At 52.2% G+C, this 12,808-nt stretch overlaps 1 protein-coding gene across 1 annotated transcript in view; it reads right to left on the reverse strand.

Moving 5' to 3' along the window:
* The window catches only part of COL6A3 (collagen type VI alpha 3 chain), an 83,226-nt gene extending 73,309 nt beyond the window's left edge, over nt 1-9,917 (reverse strand). The window contains exon 1 of the mRNA XM_020288044.2: nt 9,672-9,917. The gene's annotated coding sequence lies outside the window, so the exon portion shown is untranslated. The remainder of the gene's footprint in view (nt 1-9,671) is intronic.
* Between the last annotated feature and the right edge of the window lie 2,891 nt (nt 9,918-12,808).

A 12,808-nucleotide genomic window follows, 5' to 3' on the forward strand; every position in this document is an offset into this window, starting at 1 on the left:
ACGGCTCCACGGGCTGGTCTGCCCCCACTGAGAATGGCCCCAGCGCGCCCACAGCCCTGGCTCTGCCCCTCTGCTCTAGCAACCCCTCAAAGCTTGTGCCACTCTTGGAATCTTCCAGACATTTCTGGAAAACTCTGCCTTCCTTCCCCGCACCCTGTTAGACCCATTCCTAAGTGTTTCTTTAAAAAACAAAAGCCAGTGCAATGCCTGTGATTTTTTTTTTTTTGGTATGACCTCAATTAAGTGATGATGTACACTTTAGAATGTTGCTCTTTCTATTAAAATGAAATAGCAAGTTTTTGGTATTAAAAAAAAAAAAGCATCCTGCTAGATTCTTTCCAGGAATATGGCCTGCTCTTCCTAAACAACCTGCAGTATTGTAATTGGTCTGGATCAATGTTTTAACACGGGATCCGCAGATTCAAAGAGTCTTCCCACAACTGTGTACAAAATCGCGTCTGTGAATGTGGCTTTTCTGGGACAGGGTCCACGTCCGTACGTGACGCTAAAAGGCAGCCGTGCCACCACCACCTCCAAAGTTTAAGTGTCACTGGTCCAGCCAAAAATTGTAACGCAAATCTTCCGGGAGATCCAGTTTAACTATTTTAAATATGTAATCCACCCACAAGACGTGCCATTTTACATGGTATTTTTCTTTGAGCATAAGAGCATAAGCATATTGCAGAGTCTCATTGCAAAGCACCGGACCGTGTGAGCCACACGGAAGGAAGAGGACAGGACGAGAGGAGGTCTGTCCGCCCACCGTGGACGGGCCGTGGGCGGCGGGAAGAGCTGACCGCCCCTCGGCAGGCGACCCTGGCAGAGAACGCTCACGAGTTTTCCCCAGCCCTGCTCCTCACGCACTGCACGCCTTTGCCTCCACTGATCCCGTCGCATATTCAACACCGAGTGGGGTCACTGCGGAGCCATCCCAAAATTCTCTTCCTGTCTTCAAGGGCACTCCATAAAGTCTAAATAGTAACGGGAGGAAATCCGTGGCGTCTTTCTGAGCCAGCACCCCCTGCCTCCATCCTCTGAGGATAATGAACTTGGAATGGGTTGAAACTCCTGTGTTACAGACTTTTGTCCCCAAGATACTCATCTTCAGAGGAGGAGTTCCCTAAACGAGGTACTTTCCGCCGGGACACAAAGTCATGAGATAAACACGCAGTTCGCGGAAATCGCCTTTTCCCAGAAGATACGCAGGTACTGAGGGAAGGGGGGAGGGGAGAAGCTTCTCCAAGTGTGAGGAGGAGGAGGAGGCGAGATGAGAGCTGCCCGTGGGGTAGGTGAGGAGCTCCCCAGCGCCCGCCAACCGTGCGTCCACCCACGCGGCGTGAATCAGCTGGACTCCCGGGCGGGAACAACGCCTTCGGGCGCTCGCTCTTCCTGCCGTCCTGCTGGGAGCCAGTCAGCCATGTGGCACACAGGTTCCTAGCCTGGCTGTTGGATGTTTCCTTAAGGGTTTTGTTTTTTGTTGGGTTTTTTTTGCCATTAAATCTATTCTATTGTTTATCATGTCCTGGAGCTGCAATTTTTAAAACTGAATTCCCTGGCAGCAAATCTTGGAGAATTGTTTTTTTTATTATTATTTGCATCATTAAAAGATGCCAAACACCATCCCGCTAAGTGGCCACCCGCCTTGACCATTTTAATGAGGGGGAATGAGGCAGCCACCCCCCCACTCCCCTCCCACGGTGCCCCCCCCAGGAAGGGGACGCAGGCTGGCACTAGCGATGCTGCCCGGGCTTCCGCCCCGTGGGAGGGATTTCACGCCTTCCTCCCAACAACCCAGTGTCTGCTTTCCCTCCACTTCAGAGCTGAGCAACGGAAACCGGGCGAGGCAAAGGGATGCGCCAAAGTCGCGTAGATAAACCCAGATAGCACCGCAACCCTAACCCGAGTCTGCATCTCCAAAGCCCCTGGGAAACCCAGGAGACGCTAGAGGCCGTGCCGATTTGGCTCAGAGCTCGAGGCAACTCCGCATATCTTTGTCGGGGGAAACAGACTTCCTTGGTGTCCACAGAACCCGCCTGCTGCTGTTCTTTCAAATGTGAAAAAAAGAGGTCAGAAATGACGGCTTGAGACCCTTGGGCTGGGGCTTGGGGGCTATCTGCCGTAGATTCTGTGTCCTAAGGCAACAGATTTAATAAGAGAGGGCCATTAAATTTGTATTCTCATCTTTCTATTTAGCCTTATTCATTCCGTTTCCCCCCCCCCCCTCTGTCTCACTCTAAAATGGATTTGAGGTGCCTTTTTCTATTTGCTTGCCATTGCCTTGAAATTTCAAAAAGGTTCTTCTTCCTATAAAAGTTGCCCTACACAGCCCTTCAACTTGAAATCATATTCAATCCTTACCCCCAAGATTTTCCCAGGCTATTTTGCAATTCTGTGGAATTAGTTTTCATCTATCCCACTCAAAGGCTTTTTCATTTTCCATGTCTGGAAATCTTTTTTAAGAAAGAGACGCACACATACACACAAGGAAGTAATTTTAAGACAAAGGCTTAAACACATCCAGAGCTCCCATTTTGAAGTCATTTATTTGGTTTTCTGCAAGTTCTGCTCTTTAACATCAGGCTATCCCTCCTATCAAGTTCTGGGACTCCTGGTTAACTCATCCCCGTCCCGTGTAAAGTGGGAGCTGCAGAAATAGCCAAAGACCACAGCAGGGGAGCCACGTGTGTCCACCGTGGAATGAAAAGTCAGATTTCAGTAAATCTGAGGCACCCACCCGCCCTCACCTTGGCCACACCCCTCCCTTGCCTGCCGGAACGGGAGTGCCTATTTCTTGCTTTTTTCACTCTTTCTCCCCTTTTGTGCCTGAATCCTGAGAAAGGAGTCCCCATTCTGTCCCCAGGGAGGCAGCTAAGAAGAGATCTATTAGACATCGCATTTATGGAAGGAGAAGAGTAGAGTTTAATATGCTGTTGCTGTTTGAAAGATCTTTGGGGAAATCCGCAAAAGCAACTGACTTGGAACAAGGAACTGACTGAGGAAACCCTCCCAAGAAATACATAGAGATGTGGGTGTTTTTTTTTTTACCACTTATTTTACAACTTGGATCTTGCATGTCTATTCTATGAAAATACTATAGAACAATAATCTATTTGACTCAGACTGAGTATGTGTCCTGTGACAGCAAAATTCAAAAACTCTCCTCATCCCTTAGGGTGACTCAGCCTCCTGGTCACCTGCCGGTGTCCTTGTTGGATCCTGAGCAGCTGACTTGAGATCTTCAGCTCCTCCTGGTAAAACCCGGCGCGGCAATACCTGCCCACCAGCTCCTGAGGCGCAACGAAGCAGCGTAGGAGGAGGGGGTTTGGATGTCCTCTGACGCTCGGCCGCCTCTATAAGTGAGATAGCATTTAGGGACGTGCTGAGCACCGGCCAGGCTCCCGTCAGGCTCCTCAGAGGCCGGTTTCCTCCCTACCACAAAGGCAACTTTAAGAAGTTCCAGATTAGTTGCCCAGATATTTGGGGATTTACTTTAATATGTATTCCTGGCTGGGCGCGGTGGCTCATGCCTGTAATCCTAGCACTCTGGGAGGCCGAGGCCAGTGGATTGCTCAAGGTCAGGGGTTCAAGGCCAGCCTGAGCAAGAGTAAGACCCTGTCTCTACTGAAAGCAGAAACAAATTAATTGGCCAACTAAAACTATATAGAAAAAATTAGCCGGGCGTGGTGGCGCATGCCTGTAGTCCCAGCTACCCGGGAGGCTGAGGCAGGAGGATCGCTTGAGCCCAGGAGATTGAGGTTGCTGTGAGCTAGGCTGACGCCGCAGCACTCACTCTAGCCCGGGCAACAGAAGTGAGGCTCTGTCTCAAAAAATAAATAAATAAATAAACAAATAAAAGGTATTCCTAGCATCGCAGCACTCATGATGATAACTGTGAACCAGAGAGTTCCATATCTGCTGTGGAAAGCCCCACGCCACCGTGCACATGTAAAAAGCACTCTACGCCCCTCAGGGTGTGGCAGCCAGACGAGGCTTCTGTCTCCATTCGTATCGCGAATTATAAGCACTAGGCAGAGACTATTTCCGTTCTAACGTTAAGAAAGAGAGTGTGTTAGACAGTGCTTCAATTGCACAAATGCCAGCTCCGTCCCACCCACCCCCACCCCCCACCCCACCCCCACCCTCGACGAGGCAGGGCACTGCTGATCCAGGCCGGCGCTCAGCGTTTGTCCCGCGTCCTTTCCTGGCCACGGTGCTGCCGCCGGCTCCGGCCCGGCGGCTTTCCGTTGTGAAACTGTGCAAGAAAAGCGGCTGAAATGTTCTCACGTTGTACGGAAAATTTACTTTTTGTTTGGTTTTCTTTTTTCTAGTCTGATTCATAATCAAGTATGGAAGAGAATATGAATTTTTTCAAAATAGAGACCTTTTTAAAAAAAATGGGTAGAAACATGTGATAAAATATCGTCAGTACTGGATTTAGCGTAATAACCTGGGAAAATCTACTTCCTCACTGTGCCCATCAGCAACGGTCAGTGAACCTCTCCCAGCCTCGATTTTTTTTTTTTTTTTTTGCGAGTGAATTAAGGATAATTGTCTGTTGCTTGAACAGGCAACAGCCCTGTGACCGCTGCCTTCCATCCGCCGCCCCGGCCTGGGCTCTGACGGGTGGCGGCTTCTCCCTGCCCCAGTGAGAGTCAGAGAGCCCACCCCCGCCCGGCACGCGGCCCGGCCCGTCCGCGGGTTTAGCTGAGCTGGCGCTAGCTCTGGGTGCCGGCGCTGGGCTGCCGGATCAATTAGCGAGGATTCCAGAAGTGAAAAGCCAGTTTCCTGGAACGGTTTCCCCTGAGACCTGAGTCATCTCCAGCTGCTGCTCAATTTTTAATTTTGAAATCGAACCGACCCAGGAGCCTTTCCTTCCAGTGGCCAATTCCTGAGGCTCTGAGCCCCTGAGAATCGGACATGCGGGGCACACGCCGGGGGTGCTGGGCAGAAACAGGGTTTCCCACCGCACTTCTCCCCGGCCACTCCCAACTCCCAGACGTTGCTATGCGTTTCCTGAGTCTGAAAGTCCAGCAGAACAGCAGGACCGCGCTATGCCAAGCGCAGCCAGACCCTTACAAGACTGACCGTTTGCCTTTGGGAGAGGGCTTGGCAGAACTTTTTGTATTTGTTTTATTTTTCTTCTCTCCTTTTTCTTTCCAGATTTTTTTTTTTATACAGCAATTACCCCTCTGCTAAGTCAACTTAAAAGACGCTACTCCAAAGAAGACTGATAAATGGATAGAGCATCTTCCTCCACGTGTCCCCCAAAATATATCTTTAAAGTCTTGTCTCTCTTTTAAGGTCCCAGGCCCCGGACACCTGCTTGCTGGATGCAGCAGACGTGTGCAGAGCACTCAGAAGGTGCTCGTGGTGCTTCTCCTACTAGCTCTGTGGCCTTGGCACTAAGCACTGACCTCTCTCAGCTCCATTGCTTCATCTGAAGCATCAAGGGTGCGGGGAAAGCATCCCCCGAGGTAACGGGTTTTTTGATGTCTCATGTAGCCAAAGAGGAAGTCTATGCCTGCCAACCAGGAGAGCAGGGCCACGTCTTGCTCTTGTGTGTCCCCTCCCCCAGCCTCGAAGCTCAATGCCAGGGAGCTCAGTAGGTCTCACGACGCTGAGGTTAAATGAAGGGGTGGGTTTCTTTGTCCTGAGCTGGCATTCTATATACCTCAGGGCCCTAATAGTGGCTATCTCAGGCTAACAATCATAAGTCTGAAAGTCAGTAATATTTTTTTTTATTAACAAATATTTAAAATGGGGCATTCATAATTATAGTTTGTCTGAATTTTTTTTAAATGCATCAAACCAGCCATCCACCAAAGGAAAATATCAAAGGGGAAAATATCAAAGAAGGACAGGTAACGAAAACTTTGGGAGTTACTGCATTGGTTAACCTTAGTACCCCTTCCAGTTCTAAAGTTCAGAAATTCTACAGGGAACATATAGCGTGGCATGAATACGCAAACTAGCTTCCCAAGCACCTGACTGTTAATTTAAGCTTTTGCAATTATTAACAGATATGTTTGAAATGTCTTATTGGCTTAATGCCCTGGTAATGCGATTGTTCTAGAATGCAGAATGCCTCCTTTGAAGACATAATTTCATATCAATGTCACACACCTGAGCATAGAAGAGAAACAAAGCCCTAAATTTATGTCCGCTTCAGTTATGCTGGACAGCCGCATTAGCAATACCAACAGTCATGTGTCCGTTGTCTGTCCTAAAGCTCTGTGGAGATGGGCATCGCCAGTCCCTGACAACCCTGACACCCCACCCTGGCAGACTCCAGCTGCCACTTCGAGATCTTTCTGGAGCTCGGCAGGATACACCGCCCTCTAGAGGAAAGAAAGCCTAACTGCCTTTTCAGAAAAAAATGTATCTCCTTCCCGAAATAGGACTGAGAGACCAGCATGTATTAAAAATTATATTTTCAAGAAGCAATATGATGCATTCCTGCAGAGAACCCCTTTTTGCAAAACGAGGACCTGTAGGTACTCCCTGAGAATAAGACGTGCATCACTGTGCTTTCGAAGGGACAAGCAACATCTGTTTTTTTTTTTTCTAAAGAGTAGGATTTTTCTCCCGGAACTTCGACAGTGGAAACAGAGAGGCTGTATCTAGAAACGGGGGACGAAGAGGACCACCCTTGCTAGCTCTGTCCCGCCGGCTGTCTGAGTCAGCAGAGACCTTTCAAAGCTCCCCTGACTTAAAATTTGAATCATTCTGGGCTTCCATTTCCTCAGCTAGAGCTACTAATAGCACTTTTTTAAATGTCACTCCTCACACCGTCAGCTATTTCTGTCGCACTGGTGAGTGTTTTACTGCCTGCCGCAGCCAGGACGTCGTGAAAAGCCTGCTTCTGTAGGTCGGGCGGGGAAGCTGCCCAGCACACGACGTCCCCTCCGGCCGGGGAAACCACCTGCAGTTAGTTCTTCCCCCACGAGGCACCACGTTCCCAGCTTCTTCCAAAAAGAACAGTGACAAACACTAATTTTTTTCAAATGAAAACTTTTGGCTACAGTTGCTAGCGTGCCAGCAAGAAAGTCTCCTGCAACAGAATTCATGGCTTGTCCGTGAATTTTAAACCCCGAACGTGGAATTTCACATGAGAGTGGGGAGTGGCGCGGCCTGCCGGTGGGGACCGTGCCTCACCCCGTTGTCTACACGCTCTGGGCAAGGACGCAAGGCACCGGCGCAGCCCCACCACCGACTTCCAAGGAGGAAGGACGCCTCCTTTCGAGCCGGCACTGAGCATCAGCGTCAAGCAGCTCCACGCCGGAAACTGAGGTCAGGAGGGGAAGCCTCCTTTGAACCACTAATCGATGACGGATCATCGATCGAATAGAGGGGTTTCTTCCTACTCTACCGTCCGCCATATGTTAAGTTACTAAGATACTAAAGCACAAAGGGCACGTCTGATAAGTCAGTGAGATGTAGTCATTTCTGAACATTCTAGAAGTACAGGGAAGTGCAGAAGCAAAGACGATTCTTGTTCGGAAAGATGCCTGCCTCTTACCAAAAATATCATTAAGAGCCCAGGTTGGGACATTGGCCATGTCCCATCACCTAAGGGCCACAGCTACAGGCAGGGGACACACCCTTCCCAAGAGGGAAGAGAGCCCTGGCCAAGGGCTAACATTCTAGAGGCTTCCCCAGCCACCTCCCAGAAAGGTGCTGTGGCCACACCCTCCCCCTCCCAGACAGGCAGAGGCAGGACAGCCACCCTCCCCCGCCCTGCCACTGCCACCGTGCCCCTGCCCAAGTCCTCATCTCCACTCTGCGTCCCCTGCTCACTTGTTGGTCTCTCCCTGCCACGAGTGAGGAAAAGAGAAAACTAATCCTCACGGTAAATGAAAAGCCCTAAACAAAGACGGCGTCCAGACACAGGGCCCTTCCTGCATCTCGGTTTCTGTAGAAGCCCGCCGCCCACGCCTGTGCCTTCGTGCTCAGCTGCAAGCCCGCCCCAGGACGAGGCAAACCCAGGTCCCGCTGGGCCGCCCGCCCCCGCTGGAGTGAGGGGGCCGGCTTCGGCGTTCCGGCCACAGACCCCCCTCCCTGCGGGCAGCCTCCCTTCTCTCTCCGTTACTGGTAGATTCTTAGGAGCCCGCACCGGTTTTCCCGTCCAGATGCGAATGGCTGGGGGCTGGCTTCTCTGCTCCCGGCAGCAGCGGGAGAGGAGTCCCCTGCCATCTCAGACTCGCCTGCCCTCCACAAGGAGTCCACACCTCGGAGCCTCTGCTTCCTCAGTTTTAAAGCCAGTGGCTTCCAACCAAGTGCCTCTTCCACTACCCTCAGCCCAGCAAAGAACTCAGAAGCCCCAGTTATGTCACCCACAGCCAACCATCCAGTTTCAATACAGCGGCGGCAGGAGCAACATGATTTGGATCGTAAAGCCACTTCTGTTCGGTTTTCTGCAGTGCTGGGAGTGGGTCCCCTGGGAGTTGGGGTGGGGGGTGCCAGGCTGAGGATGAACTTCCCGCAGGAGCCCCGAGCACCCTCCCGGCTCTGGGGTCCCGTGGTTCCCATCTGGGCTTCGCCGTGTGCAGGGAGAGGGGCCGGGTGGCACGGGCAGCGTCCCCAGGGGGTGCAGGGTCCTCCCCTGAGCCCGGAGAAGGTTGTTCTTGGGTCCACGCCAGCCTCCAAATTTGCTCCTGGGCTTGCTGTGGAAGCTGGTTTTTCTCGACCCATTCCCCGGTCCCCCCGGGGCACGCCCTGGGCCCCCACCCCTGTCCAATCCCAGCCCATTTTCTAGCATAGTAAGCCCTTAAAACAGGTCCCCCAAACAGGCCGGCAACCCTCAGGGAACACTTTCCATCCTCGGGGAGAGAGGACCCGAGCCCCACCCTGCATCCTCCGGGCCAGGGAACAGCCCTGGGGCCTCCCAGCTTGGCACCAGCCTTGCCTCTGGGCAACACAGCCGGCCTGCAGCCCCAGGAGCCCTGCCTTATCCACTCGGCACCCGCCCAGACGCCAAATTCCTCCTCCTGCCCTGACCCTGCGGCTCCTTTAAGCAACCCCAAAGGACACCGTCGTCGGCAACAGTGACTCCGGGTTCCCGAGAAGGTGAAGCCCTGATGGCAATGGGCGACGGGGTGACCCTGGCCTCGGCCCGGAGCCTAGGCCCCAGAGCCACCACCCAACCTCCCGAAGGCAACAGAGGTGCCCGCCAGCCCCTTCCCAGGGTGGGGGGACCCGAGCAGGAAACCCACCAGAGGTAGCCTGACTCGGTGCCACCGCCCCAGAGCTCAGAGCCAGCCTCCCGCGGAGCCGCCTGTGGGGCAGCTCTTGCTGTCCTCAGCAAAGGCACTCCTGCAGACAAAGCAGATCCCCACCGGGTTCTCGGGGGAGGACACGACTTCAAATAAATCACGCGCTGAGACGTGCTGCAGCCGGGACCCCACGGGGCGCAGAGACCGCCCGCAGCCCGGGCTGAAAGCCGGCGCGCTCTCTGGTGACCCGAGACCTTGACCCAGGTGAGGAGACCCAGCGGCCACAAAGCGAGAGAAAAACCAGCGGACTCTCACGGAGACCGAAAACAGGTACGGAAAGCGGGCCGGCAGAGCGGACGTCGCAAGAGCCACCGAAGTCAACGAGAGAACGGGCACCTCGGGGTGAGAGCGCGTCCCTCTCGCCCGCCAACCTGAGAAGGCAGGCGAAGTCGCACTTACCCCTGAGCGAACCTGAAGCTGCGTGTGTCCCTGCGCTTCTGAGTTCAATTATGTTTGAACAGGATGCATATTTTCCCCGCACACTGGTCTCCTTCTCCCTTGCAGCCTTCCCCTGCCCAAGCGGAGGCAAGCGGGGGCTCCAGGCGCTGCCAGGAAAACTCCTCTTGCAGGAGGCTGGAGCCCAGGAGAACTGAGCGGCCTTTGGTGGACGACTGAGCTCCAAGCTGGACGGGGGCCAGGGGTACAGTCAGGGCTTCCTCCAGCTCCTCCTCCTCCTCCTCCTCCCGCCCTTCCTCCCCGACCCCTCCTCTCCCCATCCTCGCTGCGGACTGACCCAAACTGTAAATGAAAACCAGACTCCTGCGCTCTGTTGCTCCTGGCCCCCGAGGCAGGCTGATGTCACCCTCGGAATTCTGTCTTCACCCTACGAGCCTTTTAGCTGGACTCCTGAAAGCCCCAACTCTTACAAAAAAAAAAAAAAAAAAATTGACCGCTTCTACTCGTCACCTTTGGGCTGGGCCCCTGGTGGCAAAAAGAATAAATTTTGGAATTTCTTCGTAGGTATCCATGGTTTTCCTGCAATGTTTTCCAACACCATCTGAAAGGAAAACAGGAAATGTAATCCCCCCTCCAACCCTCACCACACCCTCCCATTTCTTCTTGAAGTTTCTGAATTGAGACTTCTCCTAATAACCTCCCCTTTCAAATATAAAAACCAGCAATTGAAATCGCTTAGACTTTCCACTAACCAAAGCTCTGTTTGCCAGTGAAAAGGCAAAAAAAAGAGTCTGCATTTCTTTTAAGTTCTATACATAATGATTCTGATTGTGGGGCTAATAGTCCCATTCTAGGACACAGACCAGGGGAATGAAAATGGCCTTCTTGCTCAGAGTTTCTTGCATTTCAACAAAGCTTTGCACATTTCAAAGCACTTTTTAATATACACTATCTCTTTTATCATGAACATCGCCTCCCTAAGCCCTTTTAAATAGATAGATGCCACTTTTTGTTAGGTGAAATTATGGTCCCATTTTACAGACGAGAAAAACAACATTCAGAGAGGATAAGGGGCATTGTTACTAAGGAAAACTCCACTTGCAGTCCTTCCAGGAGGCTGGAGCCCAGGAGAACTAAGCGGCCTTTGGTGGATGCCTGAGCTCCAAGCTGGACAAGTTTCTAACTGGGTTAGCAGCAGAGCTCAGAAGGCCACCCTGGCCTGGGATACGCCCCCAACATTCTCCATCTTCTCCCATCTCTCGGCCCATGTGAAAAGTCAGTTAATGAGAATGCCAAGAGATATCTGGAGGGTATTACTGACTTTGAGAACCTTCCAAAGCCAAGTCTCAAGAGTAGAGAGATCATTAACTTCTGTCCAAGGATCATCCCCTCCCAGTTTAGGGGAGAAGGGGAGAGAACGCCTCTCCGCCCTGCAGCTCCGGGCCCCCCACTCACCCATGAAGGGGCCCCCTTCGACTCTGCCCCAGAGGTCTGGCTTGCAGGACACCAGGTGGGAGCAAGGATGGAGGCCAGGATGATGGGGCTTCCCCACCCGTCACCCACAGGTGGCCACAAACCCAGCAGAGGCTCCGGCTGTGGACCCCCACTGCACGCCTGACATGTGGGAAGACATCACTCCCCTGCAGGGGGACTCCGGTTGTCCCACCCACAACCTCTCTCCACAGAGCAGGCACAGAACTGGGCCCCTGTGGGGCGCTGGGACATTTGCTGCCGCGTCCTTGGTTAGAGTCTGCAAGCTGAGCACTTAGGAGAACGATTTCTCCCAGGTGCGTCGTCCGCTGCAAACAAGACGGCCTTTGATGGCAACCTCGTGCTCCCAGCGGCTCGGCTCACGGAAGTTAACTGAACAAGCACCTTTTACATGTTCCCATCACATAGTTTCTTTTACAAATACACCTTTTTCTTTTCAAGACAGCTAAGAATACACATTCCTTGGCTTCAGAAATTCCTATTACAGTCACCCCTCACATGGGTGATGTCTATATCCGCATGGATGCAACCAACTGTGGTTCAAAAATATTCAAAAAATATAGATGATCTTACCTGTACTGAACAGGTACAGACTTTTTTCTTGCCATTATACCCTAAACAACACACTGTAACAGTTATTTACAAAGTGCTTACATTGCATTAGGTGTTATAAGTCATCTAGAGATGACTGGCAGTACTGGGAGGATGTGTGTGTGTCATATACAAACACTACACAATTTTATACCAGGGACTTGAGCATCCATGGATGCTGATATCCGTGGGAGACCCTGGGACCAACCCCCAACCCAGGGATGACAGCATTTAAATGGCAAAGGTGATAAATCATTTAGAACAAGAGTTAAAGAAATAAAAGCCCCCATGCACTAAGGATCCATATTCTTTAATACTTAACTATAACTAATTATTGATGATCTACACCCTCTCCAACATTGCCTGGGGCTCTGGAAACCTCTGGAAGCTGGTGGCAGTTGGTGGCAAACCTCCCTTATGCTTTTGGTTCTATGGCTTTCTCACTTAATCACCAGTATCTGGGATTCTCACTGAAATGTCCAGTTCCTCTCTCCCACCTTGTCCCAGGAGGAAAACCGTCTCAAAACTCAGCACTGCCCTAAATACCAAGAGTCCTGGGTCTGGAACTGGCCATTCGAGGGACCTCATAAGTCACAGAATCTCGTGACTCAGTTTCCCCTTAACCGTTGGGTGGAACTGCCCCTTGGCGCCTCTTCCCATCTCCTTTCCCTCAACCTTCCCCGAACTGCACAAGTTAGAAAGTTAAAAACTCATTTCCCAGGTTCCCCCGTAGTGCCAGCTCTGAATGGGGGGTGGGCCCGGGTGGGCCCGCCCCACTCAGGCATGTGCCCTGGTGTCTGGAAGGTGGGCGGGAGGCGCCGGTAGCTGTTCTGCTGCTGTGGCTGCAAGCACAGTGTGGACGGTGCTATGGGTGCCTCTCCCAGACCCCTGCGTGTGACAGTCAGTTGCCAAGGAGTCACACCTGTGCTCTTTCCTGGGGGAGTGCTCACAGATACGGAAGCTGCCTCTTCTGGAGACATTGGGGTATGTGTGGTCGGTGGAATTCTAAGGTGACCCCCAAGGAGTCGAGCCCTTGTGTCATCCCCTCCCCTGGAGTG

Source organism: Microcebus murinus, chromosome 8 (genome assembly GCF_040939455.1).
Source record: "Microcebus murinus isolate Inina chromosome 8, M.murinus_Inina_mat1.0, whole genome shotgun sequence".
Taxonomy (NCBI): Eukaryota; Metazoa; Chordata; class Mammalia; order Primates; family Cheirogaleidae; genus Microcebus; species Microcebus murinus.